The sequence below is a fragment of the Eschrichtius robustus genome, chromosome 17 (genome assembly GCF_028021215.1).
Source record: "Eschrichtius robustus isolate mEscRob2 chromosome 17, mEscRob2.pri, whole genome shotgun sequence".
NCBI lineage: Eukaryota > Metazoa > Chordata > Mammalia > Artiodactyla > Eschrichtiidae > Eschrichtius > Eschrichtius robustus.
The window spans coordinates 67,691,473-67,718,617 of record NC_090840.1 but is presented as its reverse complement, the minus strand read 5'-3'; the positions used below and the strand labels follow the sequence as shown (position 1 = coordinate 67,718,617).

The 27,145-nt window shown below is 40.9% G+C and overlaps 1 protein-coding gene and 1 pseudogene across 5 annotated transcripts in view; both read right to left on the bottom strand.

The window, feature by feature from the left end:
• The window catches only part of COL14A1 (collagen type XIV alpha 1 chain), a 242,711-nt gene extending 227,939 nt beyond the window's left edge, over positions 1 to 14,772 (bottom strand). For 3 of the 5 annotated variants that reach the window (XM_068525320.1, XM_068525323.1, XM_068525324.1), the window contains exon 1: positions 14,598 to 14,772. The gene's annotated coding sequence lies outside the window, so the exon portion shown is untranslated. Of the gene's footprint in view, positions 1 to 13,053; positions 13,227 to 14,545 lie in introns of those variants that run through there. The other 2 variants (XM_068525322.1, XM_068525321.1) reach the window with 2 other exon arrangements.
• Positions 972 to 8,779, bottom strand: LOC137751061 (protein limb expression 1 homolog pseudogene; annotated as a pseudogene).
• Positions 14,773 to 27,145: the final 12,373 nt, after the last annotated feature.

Below are 27,145 nucleotides of genomic sequence, written 5' to 3'. Positions count from 1 at the left end.
TCTGTAACATTTGAGCTATTGGTTGCTTATGGTCTAATTAAACTCTTCAAACTGAAAGGATGGAAGCAGAATTGTTTGAAATAACAAAGACAGTAATAGAGCAAAAGAATCCTTCTCTCTAACTCCTAAGGAACTAACCAAATGCAAGCACTCTTTGTTAAATGCTAATGATTTTTCAAATGTTTTAAACTTTAAAATACCTATAATTTTCTCTGTTATAGATATATGTCTGTGGTGGCAGAAAATAAAAGTAAATGAATTCAAGTTACCTATCTGCAAATTAAAAATGAATATAATTGATTGCAGGACTCAAAAATTGGATATTAATTCTTCTTGAGAAACAAGAGTGAGTACTATTCTAGGTGACATTTATCCCCGAATGGAAGAGTATGGGTTTTAAAAAATTATTATTACAGTGATATTGTATGCCACATTAAATTTATCTAGTATTTTCATACTATTACCTCTTCAAGAACTTTGATAGATCCGGATAAAACCCCTTCTGTAGCTTTGGATTATATCTAGCGGAGCTATCTTTTAGTTTCCAAAGCTTGGGAGGAGATTCTGACCCTTGCATGTTTTTTAAAGCAATCAATATTGCTTATTTAATCCAAGTATTTGTAACATTGCTATCATGTTACTTTTTCCCAATCCTGGCTGCTGTTCTTTTGAGAGATGCTATACTGGCACGTTCTTTGAAACAACATATGTAATCTAGTGAAGCACATGTCAGCCAGGCTTTAGGCTGGAGCCAGTCTTGGGAAATATTTTTCAAACATTCCTGCTTCCATCCTTTCAGTTTGAAGAGTTTAATTAGAAAACTGCACTGAGTGAGTACTGAGTCCTATAAGAGTGAGTCCTACTATTCTCAGATTCTGCGAATAAAATGAGTAGGAGGATTAGTACAGCCTTCAGGTAGCAGCTATAGATGCTAAAACCTCTGATGACCTACTTCAGTGAGCTTTCACATGTTAGGATCTGGTCTCTGCCTTTCTTGGGGGCACCTGGGGCCTGGCCTTGCTAGCAATACCACACCGGGCTCTGAGGCTCAGCCGATCATCTCTGGGTGAGGAAGTGTGAAGGCCACTGTAGATCTCAGTCAAGGCTAAGATAGTGATTTCTTTCTTTTCTATGTAAAATCATAGTTATCACGCTTTCTTGGCTTCCTCTAACTCCCCCAAGGCCATTCATTGCTCTTGAGAAAGGATTCCTTTTTCAAGGACCCTCGCTCCTCCATGATCCAGTCCAGCACCATGTGGCTGTTCATCTTCTCATCCAGGGAATACTGGAAATAGTAGATGACTTCTTGTCAGGAATGCTTTGTTTCACAAAGGGCTTTTTGGCTTCCTTTCCAGTGCAATAGTTGGAAAACGGTCATCAGCTCTTGAAATAAACATGGTTGTCCCAGTGTTTAACTAACATGGAGTCATAGGCTTTGATGCAGACGCTGGAGTCATCAGCGCATCTAGTGTGCCTCTGATGCCGCAACTGTTTCCTGAATACTTTCCATAATGAATTCTTTGGTGTGATCCTTCTAAAGGGCAGCTCACTGAAGAAGGAGTTGACTGGGACAACTTTAGCGGCATCCCTTCAGGCCTCAGCTCTACCTAAGCAGCACTGAAAATTGCCAAAACAGTGTCCCCCTGGGAGGGTCACATAACTCACAAAGGAAGGTCTAGGGGATGACATGGACCTGTAGACCACTGCGGCTTCACTTGGGAGTGCAACCCTTTGCTGCTGCTTGCTTTTCCAAAGTTCCTGTAACACTGAGACAATATTGAAGTCTTCAGAGATGAGAGCCAGATCTCTCTGAGGCAAGAGCTGAGCAATGTAGTGTCTGAGGGATTCCAAGGTTATGTCCACCTTCAGTCTGCAATGTAAGCCTTCTGCAGAGCACTCCCAGGCTTGAATTCTTTCAGTCCTGGACTGAGTCTGTGCAGCTCACTGACGCATTGGATTACCAAAGAATCCCTTTAACATCTGCCAATCAGACATTTTCCAGAGTCTAAAGACTCCTCAGGGCACCCTCCTCCTGGGCTAACTGATCTTTGTTGTATCAGTATATTATTGTTTTTATATCATGTTGACTTTGTATAGCTGCTTTTTTGGATCTATGTTAATAACCAAAATTGACTAAGAGTTTTCTTTTCTTAAAAGGTTTGGTGTCAAGATTATTCTAGCTTCATTAAAAAAAGTTAGAAAGGTTTCCATTTTTTTATTGTGCCATAATAGTTTAAGTAGCATGAGAATGATCTACTCTATGATAGCCTATGAATAATTTGAGTGAGAAAATCATATGGGCCTATTCCCTTTCTGAAGCTAATTCCTACACAACTTTAAAAATATATTTTGCCTTATTTATAAATCTACTTAGCTTTTTTATTTCTTGGTTCTAGTTTGGATATTTTCCCATAAAGTTATTCTTTTAATTTTGATTTTCAAATTGATTAGCACAGAGTTGTGTGATCTCTCAAATTACAACCTATCTTTTCTTGTTATAGCTCCATTATCAGTATTAAAGTGATGTGTTTCTGACTTTCTCTTTTCTCTCCGAAATAGATAAGCTATATATATTTGTCCAGATTGTAATTTTTTTGAGAATAGTTTTTTTTATTTGCCAATATTATTTTTTGATTTCTAATTTATTTAGTTCTGTATTTATCTTTGCTTTTCTGCTCTTTTTTTAATATTTATTTTATTTATTTATTTATTTATTTATTTATTTATTTATTTATTTTGGCTGAGCCGGGTCTTTGTTTTGGCATGCGGAATCCTTTAGTTGCAACACGCGGGCTCATAGTTGCAGCATGTGGACTCTTAGTTGCGTCATGCATGTGGGATCTAGTTCCCCAACAAGGGATGGAACTCGGGCCCCCTGCATTGGGAGTGTAGTCTTACCCGCTGGACCACCAGGGAAGTCCTGCTCTTATGTTTTTAATTTTTGTTGTTCTTTTTGTTTATTTAATCCTTAATTAATGTAATATTCTTTATTGGAGGCCATAATTTTTCTCTGAATATGCTTTGGCAGCAACATACAAACTTTAATTTCCTTTTTAACCCAAGAGTTATTTCAGTGAAGGTAGCAAAGCATAATTCTATGAATCTTCAAAACAATATGATTCAATATGATTCATGTACTTAAACTTATTCTGGTTTTATTCCAGAGTGATACAGTATGTCCAGAGGAATAAATTAATTATATTCCTTCAAGCAATCATTCATTAAAAAAATTTTTTGGCAACCACTTTTTATAATATCCAGTGACAGTCTAGTGTGCAATTCTTTTGTATTGCCAATTAAAGGAAGATCCACATGCTTTGATAATCATAGAAATAATCAAGTTAAGATCCTATAAAAAAATTAAAGAATGTATTCATTTGTATTTAGGGATCCAAAAAACATCTCCCCCAACCAGCCTACCATACTTCCAAAATGCTAATTACTAAAGAATATTTTCTTAAATTAAGACTTTCACATACTGGAAGCCCCTTAAAATTCAATGGAATAGGCAACACATTGAGTGACTACTTTGTATGTAATATATATGGCATTTTAGTCTGGATGAATTTATTATTAATTTATTACAGATTAATAAACCAACTATTTGTCAGAGCACAGAAGAAATGGGACAAATGGAGAGTGAATTTAGATAAAATACAGGGGGAAAGGCCCTGAGGCATCTAGAGAACCCTAACCCCACCCAGGCAAGTAGAACAAGAGCAGGTGGGTTATCCAAAGGAATGTGAATCACTCTTTTGTTCTTTTGTATACAGAAGGCTTGAATACAGGGGATTTGAAAGGATAGGGGAGTAGGCGTCAGCCCTATCATGATCAAGACCGTGATACCCAAAGAAAACCACAGAAGTAGAATCACTCTCTCAACTCAAACGAAATATTCTTTCTAAGATTTTGTTCCCCAAACATAACCACAGGTTTCATCCAGAACAGGACAAAGGGAAGGAGAGGTAAGAAAACAATTTGTCTTTTTGGCATGCCCTTTAAGATCAGGGACTTTTATCAGATATCACACAATACTATGTTAACATAGTAGAGAAAGTCCTTTTACAAGCCACAGTCCAATAGTCTTTCTCTTTCTCATCAAAACACTGCAGTTCCTGTGTCCAGGTGTTTTGAAGCAATACTTAACATGCCACATTAGAAGTTAATCTGCATTTCACACAATTTAAATAGATAAATAAACAAACCAATGAATTAGTGCTACCCTAATCTTGGCGACCTTTTTTGAAAACTGCGTATTACTTATATGGAAAAAAACTGTAGCCCTAGCTTATCTTTAAATTCTTCCTTTTTTGTTGTTTATTTTAAATTAGGATGAGTAATACCATATTGGGAGAAGTGGAATTTTAGTTTTCCCAAGGTTTTCTGCCAAGTCTCTTTTTTGGACAGTAAAATAGGGGCAAGAAAAAAATCCCAATTCCTATTAAAGTGCCATGAGATATTTTAACATTTACCAAAATATCAAAGCCTAATTTGTTGAAACTTTGCCTAAAACCTTGCACAAAACAAATAACTCTGTCTTAAATTTTTTTTTTTTTTTGGTTTAAAAACATCATGTTAGAAGTGGCTATCTAGCTCTAAGTTCGGAAGGTATAAACCCAATTTGGGGAAAGTTGATAATCTTTAGTACAAGTTTTCTCAGAACACTGTCACGGGATTATGTAATCAGTAACTTAAAACTATCCCCATTAGGACTAATTGACCCTTCTTCTACTTCATATGTTTGTTTTATTTAATCGCATTTATACAACTAAGTTTAACAAGGAGCAAAGCCCCTGTGCAAGCCAGTTTTATCAAAATCCCTTAAAATATTTATCCTAAAGTTTTTGTAAACTACTCATATAAACACACACACACACACACACAGACTTACACACATATATACCCAAACCTTGGATAATGTTCTACTCAGTCAGTGCTGACATACAAAAAACCATAAACTTAAACAAAATTGTTGCCAGCCAACTGGCACACCAGGCCCTGAGAGAGACTGTTATTTGTAATATCAGAATCTTCATTCCAACAATCACTAATGAGAGTCCTACTCTGTAACCAAAGCTCTCTACTCTAAGGGAGATACAAAATTTCATACTATATGATCCCTGCCTTCAGTCAACTCACTTACAGTTTTATTGAAAAAGAAGACTGCAAGCAAATATATTGCCAAGCTAAATGAAATAAGTATGAAATAGAACAAAGAGTTAGCACAAACTGGAGGTATGAATAAAAAAACTGGGAGCTAGGAAGACAGATCTGCCAATAATTTGCTAGGGGTCCTTGACTAACTAGTTTGACCACTCCATGACTTGATTTCTTTATCAGTAAAATGTGCAAGTGAACATCTGCCTGACAGGATGATTGTGATAATGTAAATAATGTACTTAGAGACACAGGAAGCTCTCAAAAAGTTCTAACTAGTAACATGTTAGGAACAGGCTGCAAGGACACAAAGGAAAAGGGAATGATAATCATCAATGAATTTACTACTTGGGTAGATACTAAAGGAGGAAAAGACTCAAGAAGTGTTTATCAGGACTTCTCTGGTGGTCCAGTGGGTAAGACTCCGCACTCCCAATGCAGGGGGCCCAGGTTTGATCCCTGGTCGGGGAACTAGATCCCACATGCATGCTGCAACTAAGAAGTCCGCATGCCGCAGCTAAGAAGTCTGCATGCCACAACTAAGAGTCCACATGCCACAGCTAAGTCCACATGCCACAACTGAGTCCACATGCTACAACTAAGAGTCTGCATGCCACAACTAAGAGTCCTCAGGCCACAAGTAAGAGCCCACATGCTACAACTAAAAGATCCTGCATGCCGCAACTAAACATGCCACAACGAAGATCCCACGTGCCATAACTAAGACCCAGTGCAGCCAAAATAAATATTAAAAAAAAAGAACACTTTATCTCCACCATCTAATGAAGGTTGTGGGACTAACTTGGCATAAAGGTTTAGGCAAAAACGGAAGATCCAAATAATGACAGAGGCACAATTATTTGCATGGGTGAACTACTTTAAACTTTTCTAATTACATTCCTATCCATTTTTTATCGTTTTCCAGATGACAGCTCTATACAGGTTCAAAATAATCAACCATCTGAAGATCTGGAAGATTTGACTTAAGAGCAATTCATTGACTAAAAAGAAGACTTAGCAGTTTTAGTTAACAAGCCCATGCAAAGAAGATTTGAAAGAAATGGGAATGATTAAGCATGATTTAAGCCTAGGAAAAATAAGAATCGGAGGCACATAATGGATGTCTTCAAATATTTGAAGGGCTTCCACATAGAAGACAAAACAAGATTATTTTGTGCAGCTTCTGCAAATAGAACTCGAATCAATGGACCGAGCCACAGAGATGCGGATTTGGATATAAAAATTCTCTAACAACTAGAATGCCTTCTTCACTTTTCTTAGAAGTTCTGAGGCAGAAGCTGGCTAAGTTTTACCCATGAGAGGTGTTATAGAAGAGATTCCTCGATTTGTGGGCAGGGGAACTGGACAAAATGACCTTTAAGTCTGAACTCTTTCTGGACTCTACATTATTAATACTTTGATATGAATTTTATAGGAGAATTTTACAGTGAATTGATGATCTAGGTCATACGGATTTACAGATAAGAAAGCAAAGACTAAAAACAGGGCTAACGTCTTAGCCCAGTGTGTTGACATGTTTAGTATTCCTTATTTCATCTCTCTAGTGAAAATACCACCCTCCTTACACCCAGAATAACCAAAAGGGTTTTCAGGATTAGTTCATGAGGTCTACATAAAAACAAGCCCTAGAGGAAGTCAGTGGTTATCACTCTTCTCTTGTTAGCATCAGGACACAGGAGAAAACAACTCTAATTTAGAAATAAAGACCTAGTTGTGTTACTATTAGCTTGGTGACTAGCCTTTTTTCCCCCTGCAAGAACTCCCCACTGTGCATGGCATTGTGATTAGAAATCAAGTGGAAAGCCACAATCTTATTAGCATGAAGTGTCAAAGGGTAGAAGAGTTCAGGAATGCCAGAGACTGGAAATTGAGAAGGAGTGCGTCAGCAAAGAGTGAGCCACAAGTAGGGGGAATCAACTCTGCATAAAAATGGCCCTCGGGACTCCCCTGGTGGTCCAGTGCGTAAGACTCTGTGCTCCTAATGCAGGGGGCCCGGGGTTCAATCCCTGGTTGGGGAACTAGATCCCACATGCATACGGCAACTAAGAGTCCACATGCCGCAACTAGGAAGCCTGCATGCCACAACTAAAAGATCTCACACCTGGCAATGAAAATCCCATGTGCTGCAACTAAGACCTGGCACAGCCTAAATAAATAAGTAAATAAATAAATAAATATTAAAAAAAAGAAAAAAAACGTCCCTCAAGTTCTGGACAATTCAGAATAAAGGGTCAATAAATCAAGAAAAGTTAACAATCATAAATGAGTACGCGCTTAATAATAGAGTTTCAAAATACACAAAGCAAAAACTGATAGAACCAAAGAAATAAATAATAAGCAAAGTTAGAGATGTTAACAATCCCCTCAGGAACTGATTGAACAACTAGACAAAATATCAGTAAGAATATAGAAGATGTGAACCACTCTATCAACTAGTAATTGATATTTATTGAACACTACATCCAAAAACTGCAGAATATTCTTTTTAAAAAAAATTTCTTATAAAATAGGTCATATTCTGCATCCTAAAATGAGACAATAAATTCCAAAAGACTCAAAGTTTGCAGAGTATGTTTTCTGACAACAACAGAATTAAATTAGATATCAATCATAATAAAATATCTTTACAAATTCAAAATATTTGGAAATTAAACAGCATGCTTCTATTTAATCCATGGGTAAAAGGAGAAATCACAATGCAAATTTTTAAAATAGTTGGAAGGGAAAAAATATAAAAAGATAACACATGAAAATTTGTGGGATGCAACTAAAGGATTAGAGAGACATATTTACATAAAAAAAGAAGAAATTTAAAAATCAATGTTCTAATTTTCTACTTAAAGAAGCTAAAAAAAGAAGAGCAAATTAAAATCCTAATTAAGTTGGAAAAGGGATTAATAAAGATAAGCATAAAAACCAAAAATACATAAAATAAATATTAGTAAAAATTAACAAGGCCAAAATTTGCTTCTTTAAAATATTAATAAAATTGAAAAATCTTTAGAAAGAGTGATCAATCTCCAACAGACTGCATTGGCCTCTTATCCCATTATAACTCTCCAGCTAACTTCATGGCCCCAGTAACTTTACTTCCTTTGTCTTGGGTAACATAATACATCTAGATGGGTAGTTTAACCCATAATCAAAAAAGTTCAAAGTGCATGACAGTCAATCAATAAATATTGATTGATTTAATGATCAATGATGGAATGACCAGGGCTGATGTGTACAGTTCACAGTTGATGCACTGCACAACTTGCAATTGGCCTAGGGCAAGTAATGCTTGAAATTAGCAGACATTCTTTCCAACTTGTATGCAAAACTGTTTTCCAGAGGAAAGGATACTGTTTTCTTCTCCCAATAGCATGGGTCTGCCCAGAGGTACCTTTTTCTAGTTCACAGAAAGACCCCATGTAGGATCACAGCAGCCCAGTGAATGGCTCAAATGCAAGGGATATGTCTGCAGATCACCCTCAGAAATGTAACTGTTCAGTCTTAAACTAGGTTGCTGTAAGTCCTACATGGCAGAAGGCAGAGCCACTCCAAAAGTATGGCAAATTGGAGACTCTCCTTGACTCAGGAATGTTCTATTACCCGCCATTTTTTTTTTTAAGGACTGACATAGCTTCTTGGTCAAAGAAATGAGAGTTGCTTTTAAATAAACTCTCTATCTACAAGCAGCATAAAGGGCAGCTGCACGTCTCAGTGTAGACATCTCATCCTTTAGGAAGGCTTCCCTGATCTTCCAAGTATGGGCCAGATGCTCCTTCTGTGTTTCCTACAGTAGTAATCTTTATTTTCCATTCTAAACCTACAGGAGAACATCATTTTTTGATATCAATTCAGTGTGCTCCCCTTTGCAAAAGCAGACAGAAAGCCATTGAGGAGGAAATCTTTATCCAGTAAAAGATCCCCCGAGCACCTCTAGTTATAGACACCACCTGTGAAACTCAGATGAACTCAGCCAAGCCTGGCCTCCCTCTGGATCAATTTTCATAAACAACCCAGGTTATCTCTGGGAGGAAAAAGACTAAACACTGCTCCCTAAAATTAAAAGTTAGGGACCCTTGCCGGTGAGCTCCAACAAAGGCCCACTGGCAGAAAAGTTCTTCTAGAGCATTGATTTTAAAAAATTACCTTGAAGTATAAAATAAAAATTAAATTTAAAACAATTACCTTGAAGAAATGTGGAGTCTAGACTCGAAGCCCCAACTTAAATAGACACTCAGTTCTCAGAATTTCCTGAGAATTTGTGCCTTTCTAGTCACAATCCCCTCAAAAAGTGGAGCAGAGAAAGAGAAAAGAGGAAATGTGGGAAGAAGAAGGAAAAAGAAGCAGGAGACAAGAGAAACCAGTTTTGTGTTCCCGACTTTGTACTAAATCATTTTAGGCCTTAAAACATAGGGTGGCTATGTTATCCCCGTTTTCTAGAAGAGAAAACTGAAGCCCAGAGAGGTTAAGGAACATGGGCAGGGGCACACAACAAGCAAGTGTAGATTTCACCCACACCTCTCTGCCTTCCATCCTCCGTTTCAGCTCCCAGACTTGTATGGCCTCAGTTGATGTCATCCATTTACAGTCACACACCCTTGAAGTAAAGGGTCACTTCACCCTTCCCCACCAAAGAAGCTGACGGAGAAATGGGGTCTGGGTTCAAATCTCATACAGACTTTTCTTAATCATGTATCTGGCACTTGCTGGCTTTGCAACCCCAGGCGAGGTAGTTTACATCCCCGAAGCTCAGTGATCCTATCTCTAAAAGAAGGAGAATATTTACTTCCACAAGTAACTGGGGGGCTTAAACGTGTTTCTGAAAAAGAAAAGGGCAGGTACCCAACAGGGACTCGAAACACATGCCAGCACTTCCTCGACTACACACACCCATCTCCCCACTAGAACAGGATAAGGCTTGGTCTTCACAAGGCTTGTTCTATATAGAAGAGTAACTGGGGCCCTGCCACTTTTTATTTAGTTAGTTACCAAAGAGAAGGAGAAACAAGAAGAGACTGTTTTCCTGCCGTCCAGCGCTATCAGAGGCAAATCTGTCAAAGAGGAAGTTTGTTTTTGTCCCTTTCCCTTAAACTTTCCTCTTCTCCCCTCCCCCACCCCACCCATCCCACTGTTCCCCTTGGTCATTTATCATTTGTTCTCTACAGACTGTCATAATCCCAGATAATTTGTTAGCTCCAAACACCATCACCTCAGCCTGCAACAATTCAGGAAGGCCCTTGTCCTTTAAAGGAACCTTGGGTTACACTCGACTGGCCTGGAAAACAGCAGTCATTTGGCTGAGTTTGGATTAAAACGACAGCAAATGTGGCTCTAGAGTCACATAATTGCAAAGACTCTCAGCTCAAAACAGGCAAAAGATCTTTGTGTATTACTAGGTGACACTAGGAAGTATTTAAGAGTCAAAGGGAATGTACCCCAATGAGCCCTTTTTTGCTGGGCTGGGGCTTGTTCCAGTGCCCCTCAAATCATACGAATTTGCTCAGCCCTTTCTTTAAGGCCAGCCCTGGCTGATTCCAAAAACCAAGAGTTTCATGGAAGGCCCAGAGTTCTCTGAAATCCACAGCTGGACCATTAGCAGCAGGAAAAATGCCAAAGGACTCCTCCCATCAATCCTAAAGCCTGGGACCTGCCCAAAACTGCTCCAGGAATCCTGATGGGTTCCAAGGAATCCTTCCCAGGGAATTACTGAGAGGCCTCACCGGTGTGGTTCTTGTCCTTTCAAAGGGACCCCCAGGAGGTCAGGGATGTAGTGGAGGTTCAGGTCTGTCCTGGCTCAGGGCTCCCCAGGCAGAAGCAGGCGATGCCCAATGCTTAGTGAGAGAGTATCCTGTACATAATGGATAAACCTTGAAAACATTTTACTAGGTGAAAGAAGCCAGTCACAAAGGATCACACACATATTGTATGTTTCCATTTACATGAAATGTCAGCAGAAAGTAGATGAGTGGTTGCCAAGGGTGTTTGGGGGGCGAGGTTGGGAAGAAATGGGGAGTTTCTGCTAATAGGTACGGAATTTTTTTTTTTTTTTTGGAGTGATAAAAATCTTCTAAAATTGATTGTGGTGATGGTTGCACAGCTCCGTGAATATACTAAAAAACCACCGAATTGCACACGTGTGTGGTATATGATCTATATCTCAATAAAGCTGTTTCTTCAAAAAAATACTACCCTGAAGTCTATCTTACAGTAACCACACCCTTGGGACCAGGTTCAAAGGAAATCCATCCAAGTTGCTCTTTTGAAACAACTCAAAATCCAAATGCTATCCATGCATTAATTCATTCACTCATTTTACATTTACCAGTAAGTTCTCTGTGGGCAGAACTGGACCACCTTGTCAGAAACACACCACCAGCTCTCCCCACTGCATCCAGCTTAAGCCGGTTTGCTGGATGTGAGCAGGGCCTCTTTATCACATGCCGCAACCAGGAAGGGCCCCCCTTGACTCTCTGTAGCTGAGGAGCCCCAGAGCCTGTAAGAGGGGAGTTTCGGGGAAACTCTTTCTCATTTCTGCTCCCCACAGAGCCACCAATGTATTATCCTCATATTTCTTTGTTTCTGCCCCCTCCCACCCCCTTCTACTGCTGCAGGCAGCTGACTCTCCAAAATTTCCAGAAGGGAATCCAAAACTTCCAGAGGGAGTGAGTCTCTCAGCTGTAGCTCCAGAAGTAGTTCTCGGGGAGGGGGAGGGGCAGATCCAGGCCGCTGTGAGAGCTGCACGCAAGCTCCATTTGCACAGTTGCCCTAAGGACAAGCCGAAAGCCTAAGCACAATGCGCGACCCCGGGTCAATGCTGAGCTTCGCGCGCCACAGGGCGGAGCCTCCCACAGAGGACCCAAGAACCCAGCTCCTGAATCAGAGTGCCCGTGTCCTGTACTTGCAGGCAGCGTTCAGACCCTTGCTTAGGACTAAGGCCACTCCAGTGGCACAACGCCGGCTCCCCTTGGCCGGGCCCTAACCCTGTCTTGACTGTGCGCTGTGCACGCTAAAGCCAAGCTCGGCCAGATGCACCTCCGCCCAGGCGCTGCGTACTAGAGCGCTTGAAGCCGCGAGCAGTTCAGAGGGATGAAGGGGGCGGGTGGGGGGATGGGGGGGTTGGAAAAGCCAGGGCAGAGAAGACCCTCCAGCACCACAGCCTGGTGGTGCATCTGAAAGCTGCAACCTCCTGGGTCCAGACACCAAAGTAAAACGCGCGAAGCATCCGGGTTTCCTGGCGTGGACGAGCTATCACTACGTGGAAGAGCTATGACTACTGCCAACATCCTGCATCGAGGCACTCCGTTTGCTTCCTCCTCTTTTCGCTAGCACCTGGTCCCCAGCGCGGGTCACCCACGGGGATCTAGGTGAGTTTCGTACCCCATGGTCTCCATCGACTGTTTTCCCAAGCGACCCTTAATACAATCTAAATAAAAACAGCGTGCTTTCTGTTTACATACAGCTCTCCAAAACAATCCCTAAGCCCCTTTCTCAACGGAATGGTCGCCTTTACGAAGCCCCTTCTACTTGGAAATTCTGGAGTCTCCACTGTCTCGAAGCCAAACCCGCTCCTTCCCGCCGGGCACTCACAGCGCCCAAGTACAAGGGGGAAAGCTCCTGAGAGCAACCCAGGGCATCTTCACTGTCTACATTTGCATCACGCAGTGCCTCCAATCTCTCTGCCCAGTGACCCCCTGCGAAGAGGCAGCCGGGTGCACCTTCCCATCACACTTCAAACGTCCCCGGGCCATCCCAGGCGCGCGTGAAGAGAAGGTCCATGGAATTGCACGGCGTCTGCAGGTGGCTCGCCCTCTCCACTTTCCCTTCCTCAAGAGTAGACTTTTCAAAGCCGACCCGAAAGAAGAGCAGAGAAAGATTGGAACTGACCTGTGCAGGATGAGATTCCAGCCCAGGTAGGGGACCTCTCCGTGCCTAGGGAAGATCCAAGTTCCGCCGCGAATTGGTTCTTGGCGGCGCACGGGTCTCGCGCGCTTCCCGCCGTGCGCCCCTTTCAATTAGCCTCTCTCCCTCTCCCTCTCCTCTACCCGCTTCTGCTCCCACCCCCGGCCGCTCAAAGCTGCCTCCTCCTCTCCAGAGCTTCCCTCCTGCTAGGCGCCCGGGATCAGATAAGAGGAAAGGAAGGCCCGCTGGCAGCCAATTATAGAACGGAAGGTGGCTGCGGGGGGAGGTGGGAGGCAGGCCTAAATCCTTAACGCACCCCCCCCCCTTCTCTCCTCCTCTTCTCCTCCAGCCCGGCCCCACTAGAGATGCTCTGAGGGGCCCGCCCAGCGCCAAAGGCGCGCCAGCCCAGACCTGGCGGCCGCCCCAGGTGCGGGCCGCAGCCGGGTGAACGGTGCCGGGAAAGAGCCGCTTTTGCCCCTCCACTCGCACCGAGGCTAGCGTGCGGCTGGCTGCTTTGCGAGGTCTGCAGCCCTCGCGGACGCAGGTGCTGCGTGCCCGCTTCCCCATTCCCAAAGACCAGCCTCGTCAAGGACCCCGCGCTCGGGGGGCCGGTACCCGCTATAAAGGGGTAGCCTGCCTTGGGACTTCCCTGGTGGTCCAGTGGTTAAGACTCCGCGCTTCCACTGCAGGGGGCGCGGGTTCGAGCCCTGGTCGGGGAACTAAGATACCACCAAAAAACCCCCAAAAAACAAGGGGTACCCTTCCTCCCTTCCTTCTTCTGAACGAGGGCTATAAAATGCCAAAGCAGAGATGCTCAAACTTTAATGTGCAGGAGAATCACCTGCGAATGTTGAAATAGACATTTTTGGTGTTTAAAAGGACGAATGTCGGCTGCGTCCGGTGGTTGGACTTCTTAAACTGCATATGCTCCCTCGTAGAGATCCTGTCTCAACAGGTCTGGGCTGAGGCCAGGGACTCTGCATTTATCAAACACCCTGGTGGTTCTGATACATGCAGACCACCCTCCGAGAGGCTCTGCTTGAGCTGTGAAGCCCACGAGGCGCGCCAGAGCCCCGCGCCAGGTCTCCAGGGACTCGGCCCTGCGCGGTCATCCCCTGGGCCCCCTTGGAAAGTCATCCTCGTTACTCATTTTTTAACCTCACGAACAGCTTCCCACCCCCTCCCGCGGCGTCTTTACAATCCAGCTTGTTGTGTGCGCACAAATGTTGGGGGCTGGGAGGTATAAAAACTAAGTGTTTATCAAGAAGCCACTTTTGTGAGAAAATACCCTCTCGCCTTGGAAAACTGCAGAGGGTATTTCACCACCGTTAAAGGCTGCTGATGGCGAAGAGAGAAAGGGCAGGCGGTGCTCTTAAAAGGTCCCCGAACCTGCTACCACCCTGCTCAGCCCAGAATACAGAAAGAGGGGCTGTGACCCATCCACCCCCTTTCAAGGGGGTCCTTCGGATATTCTAACCTTCCGAAGCCACCTCCTCTGCTTTCCCCGAATTTGCTGGTATTCGCATCACCTTGTCCACGCTCTGAACTTCCCCGCTTGTCCTGCGATTGGAGTGCAAAGGGCCCTCTGCAGCTCTCACGGCCGCCCTGCGTCTGTCGGTCCCTTTCCGAACGGGCCTCAGGTCTGCCACAGGACAGGGCCCGAGCTAGGCGCCGTTTTGCTTCCGCGCTTCACTGAACGTGATTCTCCCGGGTCGGGCAGCCAGCGCGACTTTTTAGCAGACAGGGCCTAATTCCGAGGGTTCCATTCGCTGAGCTGCGAGCATGCGAGCGCCACCTGGTGTCTGCGACTGGGAGTTCGAGATAGGGCGGGAACTGGAAAGCTATCCGTCCATCCTAGATTGACACGGAGGGACCAGAATTCCTGAAATTCAGTACTTATAGCTGGAGAAAACTACCACTTCAGTTAGATCTCCTTTCCTCTGACCACCCCCAAACGAGTGCCTACTACCATCATACTCTGTCCCCCCTTTTTCACTAATAAAATCTACTCTTGTGTTCTTCATTTTTAACAAGATATAGATGTCTAGTGTAAGCTTAGCTTTACGTGTAATTCCCTTGGGGGAGGTAGTGGCGTGTTAGCATAAAGTTTGAGGCAAAGGGTGAGAAAAAGTGCTTGTGATGGAATTATAGATAATTGGAAATGAGGAATTCCCTGATGATTTTAAAATGTGAAATATACGTGCAAAAATCCATATACAGCAAATAGAAAGCAGAATATTCCATAAAAATCTTATACGATAATGTATATTGATTTTGTTATGATTTAAAATGTTATTTTAAAAAAATTCTAAGTCATCCTTCTTTCATCTTTTAAACTTTTGACTTCTTGCATTTATTTCACTTTCAACATAGGCTGATAAATTTCAGTTAATGTTGAATCAGAATGGCTGGTTTTAATTAGTTTTCCACTTAGTTGCAGTTGTTGGTGAATTTCCAGCCCTTTCAAGGGAGTGTTTATTCAACATTTATCTTAAGGTCATCCCTCGGAGTTCAGAAGAATACTGAGAACTGAATCATAGAAACAAGCCCAGAAGACCCCTCTAATGATCTCCTCTCTCAATCTAAAAAATTAAAAATTAAAAAAAAATACCTCCAAAAGGATTTTTAAATAGAGGGGGCCTTTTCAAAGATATCCAAAAATTCCAGCTTCCCACGGTAATTTATTCCAGGACTCAACAACTCTTCCTAGGATTTCATCCTGAGTTTGTGTCATGAATGTGATTTTCTTTCTCTCGAAGGACTCCATACACACCCAGTTGCCCCTCTCCTCCCTGTCGCCTAAAACCCTGCAGGAAGATTTTGAACTCACACTTGAATTGAAGAGACTCTGCCCCTTGCTTGTCTCACTTCGGTGAAGTTATTTTGCCTCTCTGAGCCTAACTCCTCGCGTATAATAAGAAGGGAGTAACTAATTATATCTCAGGGGGTAGTCATGCAGATTAAATGACAGATGTGTTTATGGACCTAATCCATACTAAATAATAAATGGCAACTATATCACCCAAATTATGACTTTATCTCCCTTCTGCCCAAGGCATAGGGCTCTCCTCTCTTCAGCAGCCCCTTACTGATAACTCTTGCAATCTGTCTCAACAGAGGTGCTTTGACATTTTGGATAGGTCGGCGTGACTGTCCCAGACATTGTAGAACATTTATTATTCCTGATTCCATCACCAAATTCCAGTAGCACCCTCCCCATCTCCTAACCATTGTGAAAATCAAAAATACCACCACACATTTCCTTATACACTCAGCAGCAAACCATGAACTGTTTGCAGTTCTACTCCAACCCCTCTGTAATAGCCAGCTATGATTTTTCCTCAGCCTATCCATTCCCCCTTCTTTTGGTTACAGAAGGTTCGTACTGATAATAATATGCTACACCTATAAGCAATAACCATGGCCCAGGCTCCTGGCTCCACGTCCCCACCCCCTCTTCCATGCTGACCCCTGGGACTCCTAGTATTTGCACTCATCTTGCAACACCACAGCTGGTAACGAAAGGTTAACTCCCAACACATCAGAGAACCTTCAGGATCCTGCCCCCTAGTCAAGGGCTGATGTACCTTCTCACTGATTGATGTCCCTGCCATACCAGCTGTCAAATACGTTATTCTCGCCATAGAGTAACAAAGACCTGAGTTATGTTAGGAAAGTGCCTCCACTCCACTGGATGCAGCTGTAGCTGGGCTGTCGTTCGGAGTGCTCTGTTCTCCTCTAGCCGAGTGTGGGCAGGACCTCGCAACTAGGCCAACCACACACCCTCTCCCTCAAATGTGAGTATAGCGCAGTGGGACACAAGAGGAGAAAAAAAGTGCTAAATTTTTATCTCGATTCATCCTAGCAGTGAGGCCTGCAGTAACAATAAATAGCTCCTTAAATCTAGACATCCTGCAGAAACACACCAATACAGCTGTACCGGCTGTTAAAATATTGAAATACTTCCCTGCCAGTTGCTAAATAGCTGCCTCCCCACAACCCTGTATGTCCTCCCACCATCCCCTTCCTGGGATCACTACGCCAGCTTTCCCTTTGATGCAGCAGCTCAAGAGGTAACCCCTGTGCCATGGTCTGAATGTTTGTGTCTCCCTAAAAGTCACATGTTGAAATCCTGACTCTCAAAGGTGATAGTTTTAGGAGGCGGGGCCTTGGGAGTTGCTTGCAATTCTTGAGGGTGGAATGCTTATCATGGATGGGATTAGCGTTCTCGCCTAGAGAGAGCCCTCGTCGCCCTTTCTCACTACAACGAGAAGTCCGGGACCTGCAAGCGAGCCTTCCCTCCGCCATGCTGGCAACCTGAGCTTGGACTTCCAGCCTCCAGAACTGTGAGAAATACATTTCTGTCCTTTATAAGCTACCCAGACTGTGGAATTTTGTCACAGCATGGATTGAGACACTGTGTATCAGCTGAGTGCCGCTAGGTCTCTGCGTAGCTACTGGCATCCATTTCGATTTGCCTGCGCCCTCTTGTTGTTTTATCGTTTGAATATCAGCCCTGCCCAGAGTTCCACAGTATCTTTGGCTCCTGGCCTTCCTGAAGCTCTTGTCTCAGTTCTGTGAGCTACCCTATTTTTGCCAAATCTGATTTCTTTTTCTGCTAACTGAAGAACTCCAAGTCCATCTTCATTTTACCAAACCTGAAGCTGCGATAAAAGACATGAGAGAGTTTGTCAAACTTACCTGGGGGATTAATGGCAAAGTCAACACTAGAATTCAAATGTTTTAACTCCCAGGCCAGAGCTTTCCCCACTAGAGTGCACTGACCCCTTTCCAAACAATACTAGAGATACAGCTTATGCTTGTATAGGATTTTCACTTTACAAAGAGCATTCAAGTACATCATCCCATTTTAAATATATCAGCTCTGCAAGGTAAGACTCATTCCAGAGGTTAAAATCATATTGTCTTATAATGTCCTTCATGGTGCTGGAATCCCCTCTTTGTCTCACAATCACCTTTCATGTTCTTGAACCAGTGATTAAGACATTCCTCATCTTCTCGGCTCCATGGCGCAGATCAAAGTCAGGACTTTAAAAGCAGCCAAGTTTCGCATGTGTGACAGCAACCTGTCAGTGTACGCATGTTGCATAATAGGTCCTGTTCATAACATAATAGGGCTGGAGCAGGCCTAAGAGATTTTATATATATATATGGTAACCCCTTCACTTTACAAATGAAGAAACTGAGATCCCATGCATTAAATCCCCAGAAAGAATCAGTGGCAGATATTACTAGATTCAATGTCATCTGACAATAAGCCAAGACTCTTTCCAATAATAATAATAATAATAATACCATAGAAGAAGAATCTTTACTGAGAGTCGTTTGGATACCAAACTTTTGAGAAAGCCCACATGGACACTTAATTTTTTTTATACCATTTTACTAAAATAATTTATATATGTAATTTTAAAATTTAAATAATACTAAAAACTTGTTAAAAAAATATTACTTCCGCTCACCAGAAGTAATCACCTTTGACTCTCTTAGCAGTTTTTTTCTGACATTTTCAAATCTCCATATTTCTCAATATAATGTATGTACTGCTATGTGTTTAATAATCAGTTTTAAACATCATTTCTATATTTCCTGTTATGGTAGAAGAGGATGTAGCTCTTTCAGGCTGCCATCCCTTTTCTCCTCTTTTATCTTCCCAATATGATGTTTACCTCCATATTCAGTGTTTCCATTCCTATGCTTTGCAAATATTCACATAAAAGCATCATAATGTATGATGATCATTTTTCCTCCTACTTTTAGGTTTTCTCTGAAGTTAATAATTGTCTTGATTTTTCCTTTGCTTTATTTGTTTTTTGCTTATTGCTAATCTTTCCAACTACTTCCAATAACGTCTCAGTGCAATGTCCAAAAGTCACTGATATCAGGTCAAAATATTTTTAAACATCCCTTCTTCTCCAGGCAGGTTTTCCTTTAGACCTGCTGCTCAGTTGTCATCCTGGCGTTCGTTTTCTACCAAACTTGGAATTCCTTCTGTCTTTCTCCAAGATTGGCTTCCCTATTTCCTGGATATCATACCTTCCTCTTTCTTAGTATATTCCTGTGTTTGGGTTGATACTTTCTCCAGGAGTTTTCTCTGGTTAAAAGATGGTTCAACAGCAACAGGCATGGTGCTGACAGTTCCAATCAGCTTGTCTTCTGAGTCTTGCTGCTTCCATCTGGATGGCTGCCCTTTACAGCTGAATTATGAATTATCTACACCACAGTCATTATTCTGGGGGTTCTCTCCTCTGCTGGATACCCTGTTCTCAATTTTGCACATCTTCCTAGATTGAATTTTACTCCCTCTTTTTTGTTGTTTTAATTTTTTTCTTTCAGTTTTATTGAGATATAACTGACATACAGCACCGTATAAGTTTAAGGCATACAGCATAATGATTTGACTTACATACGTCATGAAGTGATTATCACGATAAGTTTAGTGAACATCCACCATCTCATATAGATAATGAGATGATGATAAATATTCCCTCATTCTGAGGAAGGACATCCTCTAGTGGTATCCTAAGACAAGGGCATGGGGGGCGGGCAATCGATACATTTTTGAGACCTTGTATGTCTTTATGCTCAAATTTCATTACTAGTTTGGCTGTTCATAGAATTCTAGCTTAGAAATTATTTTCCTTCAAAAATTTAAAGGTATTGCTCCCTAATTTCTTACCTCCAGTATGGTTTTTGTGATGAAGAAGCCATTCTTGATTTTTGGTCAAGTCCATCGCAGGCAGAATTGCCTTTCCCTCCTTTGAGCTCTTACAGTAATTATTGTCTACTTCTGCAAAAAAAAAAAAAAGAAGCATAGATTACTTTGAGAAGGCTCTTTTATTGCTGTCAACTCTGGTTAATATTTAATACATTTCTTTCCTACCTGCCCAGGGTAGAATGCAAGCTTCCTGGGAGGCAATATAATAGTGGTTAAGAGCATGGATTCTGGCACAGAGTTCTGGCACGATTACTAACCTTGGACAAGTTAATGAACCTCTTTTTTCCTGTTTCCTAATTTGTAAAATGGGAATGGTAAGGGTACCTACCTCATGGGCATGTTGTGACTATTAAATGAATTAATTCATCCAATCTAATTAACCCATTAAGCCCTTAGAAGAGTATCAGGCACCCAGTAGGTTCTCACTGTTAGCTGATGTTAACTGCCAGATACTACTTTTTACCCTCCACTCTTTTTATTCCATCCTTTGTATAACAAAGTCCTAATATATATGTGTGCATTTAAAATTTACTCATATAAAATGATATAGATAAAATATACCAGAAATTAACTATAAGTATTTGCACAAAAGTGAGTCCTAAATGTTCAGAAAATAATGAGGAAAAGATATGATTTTTTGGCTAATTTGTAATATATATATTTTTTCTTGTCTCAATCAAAAGTGCACATCAATGAGCCGTGTTGGTGCACGATTCTGGTAGAACTTTAATAGCTTTAACATTTGCACTTCTAGAAGTACTTGGGTTAATACAGCTCTCCAAAGTCTATAATCTTATGCTGTATTGCTGTCCTGAATTCTTTTTTCTGAGTATCAGATTTGCCATTATTTGAAGGTGAAGGATCAACACCCTTATGAAGCCCATCAATGGGATTAATCAGCAGCCTAGTGCCTTGATTGTAGTAGGGATTTGACAAAGGCTTGTCAATTTAAATTTATTTCAACAAGAATCAGAAGGGGGTGGGACTTCCCTGGTGGCACAGTGGTTAAGACTCCATGCTCCCAATGCAGGGGGTCTGAGTTTGATCCCTGGTCAGGGAACTAGATCCCACATGCATGCCGCAACTAAGGAGCCTACCTGCTGCAACTAAGACCCCAGGCAACCAAGTTAAAAAAGAAAAAAAAAAGAATCAGAAGCGGGGTTCCCAACTGTCTGAGGACGCCTTTGTGCTTTGGTTCTTCTTTGTAAAAATCAATTATAAGGCTTCTTCAGAGAAGCAGATGTGCCAATATCAACCCCCCGCATATGGCCTTACTCATAATAGGGGCTGGATAAGTGTTTGCTACATTGAATTGAATACAATTAATCAGTTATGCCTCCTCAATTCTTCCCATGTGGCTATCATCAGTTTTACGTCATCCACCTAAATCCATATGTGTAGCACATGCTGGCTATGTGATTAAGGTGACAGAACCTCCAGAGCCATCCATTTAGTCAGCAGTCCATATTCATTCAGTCAGCAAATACTTATTGAAGCAGGAACTTCTTGGAACTTACTCATGGAGAGAGAGAGACAGAAAACATCATTGGCAAGTGATAGAAAGAAGAATAAGACGAGGAGGTGGAAGAGGACGAACTGCTGTTTTAGATGGGATGAGTCCCCGGAGACGACATTTGAGCAGAGACTGAATGAGGGCAGAGAGCCAGTGGTGGAACTTACTGGAGGAAGGGCAGGGAGAACCAAAAATGCAAAGTCTGTGAGGACGGAGGAACTGCAAGGAGGCCTGTGAGGCATAAGAGAAATGAGCAAGATGGGCACAGTGAGGGATGAGATCAGAGAGGTCTCTGGGTCCAGATATGGTGAAGCCTTCAGGCAAAGACTTTGTATTTTACTCTGCTTGAGAAGGGGAGTTCGAAACACAAGAGGGATCTGGTCAGATTTCACTTCCAGAAGAATCATTCAAACATCCAGTTCTGCCTTTCTCATTTGCTTCCCTCATCCGAAAATCTTGTTGTTGTTGTTGTTGTTTTAATAGATCTTTACTGGAGTATAATTGCTTCACAATACTGTGTGAAGATCTTGTTTTTGAGGGGGAGAAGAAGAAGAAGTTTTATGGGATAGCCATTTTGCTTTCAAAGCTTCCTAAAATAAACTATCATGCATGATCTTCACCACACAACTCTGGTTATAGAAAGAACACACAGTATCATCCATTTAGAAAAGCAAATGGAAGCATGAAGAAATCAAATAAGAAAAAGGTTTCTTGTAGTTCATGGCAGATTCCCAGGAAGCATTACCTCTTCAGGATGGGGTTTGACTTGCTGCATATTTAATTCGCTTGATCTCCTCAAACACCATGAAACACTTCCATTTAGAAACCCAGAGGAGGGTCCAGGAACATAAAGGTTAGATATATTCCTTGCTTCGAGGAGGTATCTGCACAGGGACCCTGTCTTAAACTGGGGGAGACATCCTGACAAACCTTCAGCTTATTCCAAACCTCCTGTGCAGTGAACTTGCCAAGTCTGATCTGTCAGCACTTGTGATAATGAAGTAATTTATGACAACCTGTGATGATAGAATTGAACACGATTTCAAAATCTTTTCTTACAACACAGGACAAAAATGCATTTTCATCTAAGAGGTTTCAAATCAATGATCAAAATAAACTATCCATCTGATCTTTGAAAGAAGTAGATTCACTCCTGGCATACAATGCATATTCATTTGTAACACTGTAAGAGCTTTCAGCAATTTAATTTAGTACTTAAACTCAACCACATAGAGAGGAAGTAAAAATTCTGTTGGTGAGGCTCTGAAATTCTGTTAACTCAAAATATTTTTCAGAAAGGAGTTCCCTTAAATTTTTTTTTTTATAAATTTATTTATTTTTGGCTGCGTTGGGTCTTTGTGGCTGCGCGCGGGCTTTCTCTAGTTGCGATGAGCGGGGGCTACTCTTCGTTGCTGTGCGCGGGCTTCTCATTGCGGTGGCTTCTCTTGTTGCGGAGCATGGGCCCTAGGTGCATGGGCTTCAGTAGTTGTAGCACGCAGGCTCAGTAGTTGTGGCTCGCGGGCTCTAGAGCACAGGCTCAGTACTCGTGGCGCACGGGCTTAGTTGCTCCACGGCATGTGGGATCTTCCTGGACCAGGGCTCGAACCCGTGTCCCCTACATTGGCAGGCGGATTCTTAACCACTGCACCACCAGGGAAGCTCCCCTTTAAATTTTATGAGTATATTTTACACATTTGAACTTCGCAATTAAAATGACTGTTGGTCATCCCTAGGTCTGCAGGGCTATCTGAAAGAAAACAGTTGACTTGGCTGACCTTCCACAGTTTTCCCTTTTTTCCTAATTTTATGATGTATCCAAGTGAAATTTTCCTGGAGTTTCAAGTGTATTTTTTTTGTTTTCCCAAACTTTGTCATTGTATGACAGCTGCTGCTTTTATGTACAGTTGGTCTTGTTGGAATGGCACTTTCTTGCACGCTTGCCCAGAAAAGGGTCTGTTACAGTGTCCCTGGAGCTCATGGTCTACTGATTTCCATACTAAATTTCTCTCTATACACTTTTCTAGTCAGTTCTAGAAAGACCCATTAACAAGATAGATTCTAAAAGAGTTGAAAGCTGTAAGAGTCTTCATCTGGAGTTAGTTAAATGAGGTAGTAGGGGAAAAAAATGGTAAATCATTCCAGCCAGGAAACATTCATACAAAATGATAGACTCATCCGCTGGAAAGCGTTTGGGGAATTAGCTCCTCTATTTTATGCTTCCAGGGAAGACATTATCTAAGTCATTTCAGCTCCTCAAACTCCATCAAACTTTTGGAAGATTCCAGTGAAGGAGAACTACCCTCGTCTGCTCCCTTTCTACCAACAGCCTCATTTGGGGGAAAGTCTTTCATTCCTAGAGACCAAATAGCTCTACAGAAGATAGAAGCCTATACCCTAGTGATTTTGCCCATAGGACAAAAAAAAGTGTGTGTGTGTGTGTGTGTGTGTGTGTGTGTGTGTGTGCAGAGAAAGAGAGAGGGAGAGAGAAAGAGAAAGGCTTTAAATCAAAGCTGATAAATTATTAAAGATACTCAAAAGGCTTTGAAAAACCTAACACCATTCCTACTTAGTTTTGAAATATTTCCATTCAGATTTATATAATTTTTTAAATAGTTTTAAAAAATATTTTTATCTAAATAATTCATGTTCATTATGAAAAATTACAAAAGGAAAAATAAAAGAATCACTAGAAACAGCCACTGTTAATAGCCACTATGTTTAAAACTATTTCCTCTGTATATAGGGATCTCTGAATATTTTATGACGAGCTCATACCTTTTACAATTTGTAACTTTTTCTTCTTACTGACCATCACACCACCATCTTTCCATGTGTATAAATAGTTATCTATATCATAATTTTAGTTAATTTTAAATGTATTGAATGTTTTAAAAATCACCTTAAACCTCCAAGGCCGATAGAGGTGAGACAGCCTACATAGTCTTAACAAATTTCCATTAAAAAAAAAACAAAACTATACAACATATTTATATAAAAGCTCTTAAAATACATTGTTAAACCAGTAAGAAAATTTTTTTAATCCTTAGAAAGCAAAAATTAACAAAAGGCAGGAATCCAGAGGTGAGTAAGCACATAAGCATACTTTGTCCTCGAGCATCTGCCAACCCCTGGAGTCTGGTCTATTTTGGCAGCCTTTCAAGCTCAAGGGTAGAGCCCCCAAAGAGAGAACTCTTCTAGGAGACCCTCACATAAAGCTGGGAACCTAAATGGCTATATCATCAAGGAAAAGGAGATCCAGAAGTAAACCCACTCTCAGAAGCAGACAGTAAAGGGTTGTTTGGCTTTTTTTTTTTTTTTTTAATCTTGGAACTGGGTGAATGAGTGGGGAGAGATATTGCCTGAGAAATTGTTGCTCTAAGACAGCCCTCATCCAGGTTTATGGCCTGAATTCACACTATCTGTGTGAATTAAAAAGCCCCAAGGCTAACTGTGGAAAACAGTATGGAAGTTCCTCAGAAAACTAAAAATAGAATTACCATATGACCCAGCAATCCCACTCCTGGGCATATATCCAGACAAAACTATAATTCAAAAAGATACATGCACCCCTATGTTCACAGCAGCACTATTCACAATAGCCAAGACATGGAAACAACCTAAAGGTCCATCGACAGATGAATAGATAAAGAAGATGTGGTACATATATACCATGGAATACTACTCAGCCATAAAATAGGATGCAATAATGCCATTTGCAGCAACATGGATGCAACTAGAGATTATCATACTAAGTGAAGTAAATCAGAAAGAGAAAGACAAATGCCATATGATATCACTTATATGTGGAATCTAAAATATGACACAAATGAACCTGTCTGTGAAACAGAAACAGAATCACGAGCATAGAGAACAGACTGGTAGTTGCCAAGGGGAAGGAGGTTGGGGGAGGGATGGAGTGGGAGGTTGGGGTTAGCAGATGTAAGCTTTTGTATATAGGATGGATAAACAACAAGATCCTACTGTATAGCACAGAGAACTATACCCAATATCCTATGATAAACCATAATGGAAAAGAATATTAAAAAATGTATATATTCAGTCATATATATTGTTATATATAACTGAATCACTTTGCTGTACAGCAGAGATTAACACAACATTGTAAATCAGCTACACTTCAATAAAAAAATATTAAAACTGAAAAAAAAGCCTCAAGGCTAAGAATTGTTTTGAATTCATCATATGTTGATATTGTCCTTAAACTTCTAGCAGAAGCAAATGGGGTCCTTTCTGGAGGAACTCACTCTAAATGGAGGCCTCAAATAATTTCACAGATAGAGTTCCAAGGAATATGAATACATGGTTGAAAAAAATCACGAAACACATAGGGAATAATAGACCACGAGCAACAGCCAGCAGAAATAAAATGAAGATGATAGAACTAGATCTGCAAAGACTTTAGATAGTGAAACTAATAAGCTAAGTTATTTTTAAATGCTTAAAAAGCAAAAGATGTAATTAAGAATGAGTACTAAAGCACATACAATTTTAAAGATAGCAAGGTATAAAATTAACATACAAAATTAATATCCTTCATATACACCAAATAATGGAAGAGTGAATCCCATTTACAATAGCAAAAAAAACAAGATAAAATACTTAGAAATAAACTTAACATGAAATTTGGAAAATCTACATGAGGAAATGCTAAAACACTCCTGGAAGACGTATGAGCTTAAATGGGCAGGCATCCCTTGTTCCTCAATAAAATGACTCAACATCATAAAGCTGTCAGTTTTTCATAAGTTAATTTAATAAATGTTTCATAAAGCCTCTGTAAAAATACCAAAAAGCTTTTATCTTAAAATGAGATAATATTAAAAATCACATGAAAAATAAACATGCAAGAATACCCAGGGAAACACCAAAAAAGAAGCACCATTGAGGGACAGGGAGAGGCAGAAATCTCTATCAGACCATCAAATATATCAGAAAGCCATTTTAAGTGCAAGGATGTGGGAATAATTCATGAATAGACACATGAATCAGAGAAGTAGACTAGAAAGTACAAATATATATGGAAATGTAATGAGTGATAAAGTTGACATCCCCGATCACTGCACAAAATTGGACCAAAATAACTGGAAAACCGTTTAGAAAGAGATAAAATTGTATCCCCAACTCACACTGTACAAAAGGAAAAAACAACAATGACAACAACAAATTAGATAAGAACTCTAACTATAAAAATGAAGCCATGCAAATCCTAGAAGAAAACAGGTGGGTTCCTTTGAAACCTGTAAAGAAAGACTTTCTAAATACCTCTAAAAATTCACAACAAAAGAAAAGATTCATGAATTCAACTAGATAAAAATAAAAATATTTTTAAAGAAGCTTTGCATGGCACAGAACTCTGTAAGCAAAGTCAAAAGGCAAATTACAATGTGGAAGAAAATACTTAATGGCATATATTGCCGATAAGAACTAATATCACTAATGTGTAAAGAACTCTTAACACCAAGGTGAAATTGATCAAGCCCCATTAGATAAATGGGCAAAAAACATGAAGCAGAAAGTAGCCCCCTAAAAAGATATAAATGTTCCTTACACTTACGAAAAGCTCTTCAGCGTCACTCATAATTAAATTCAAATTAAAAGGAGAAACACCATTTCTTATCAGAGTGGCAAAAATTAATAATTATGATATATTCTGTTGGCAAAGCTATAGGGTAACTAGTATTCTTATACATTGCTGACCAATGTATAAGAATACTAGTGTGTGCAAAATGGTACACTCTCTATCCAGACATCGCGTTACAAAGACTGTTTCGTTCTTACAACTATGTTTATCTCCTAATGGTTCT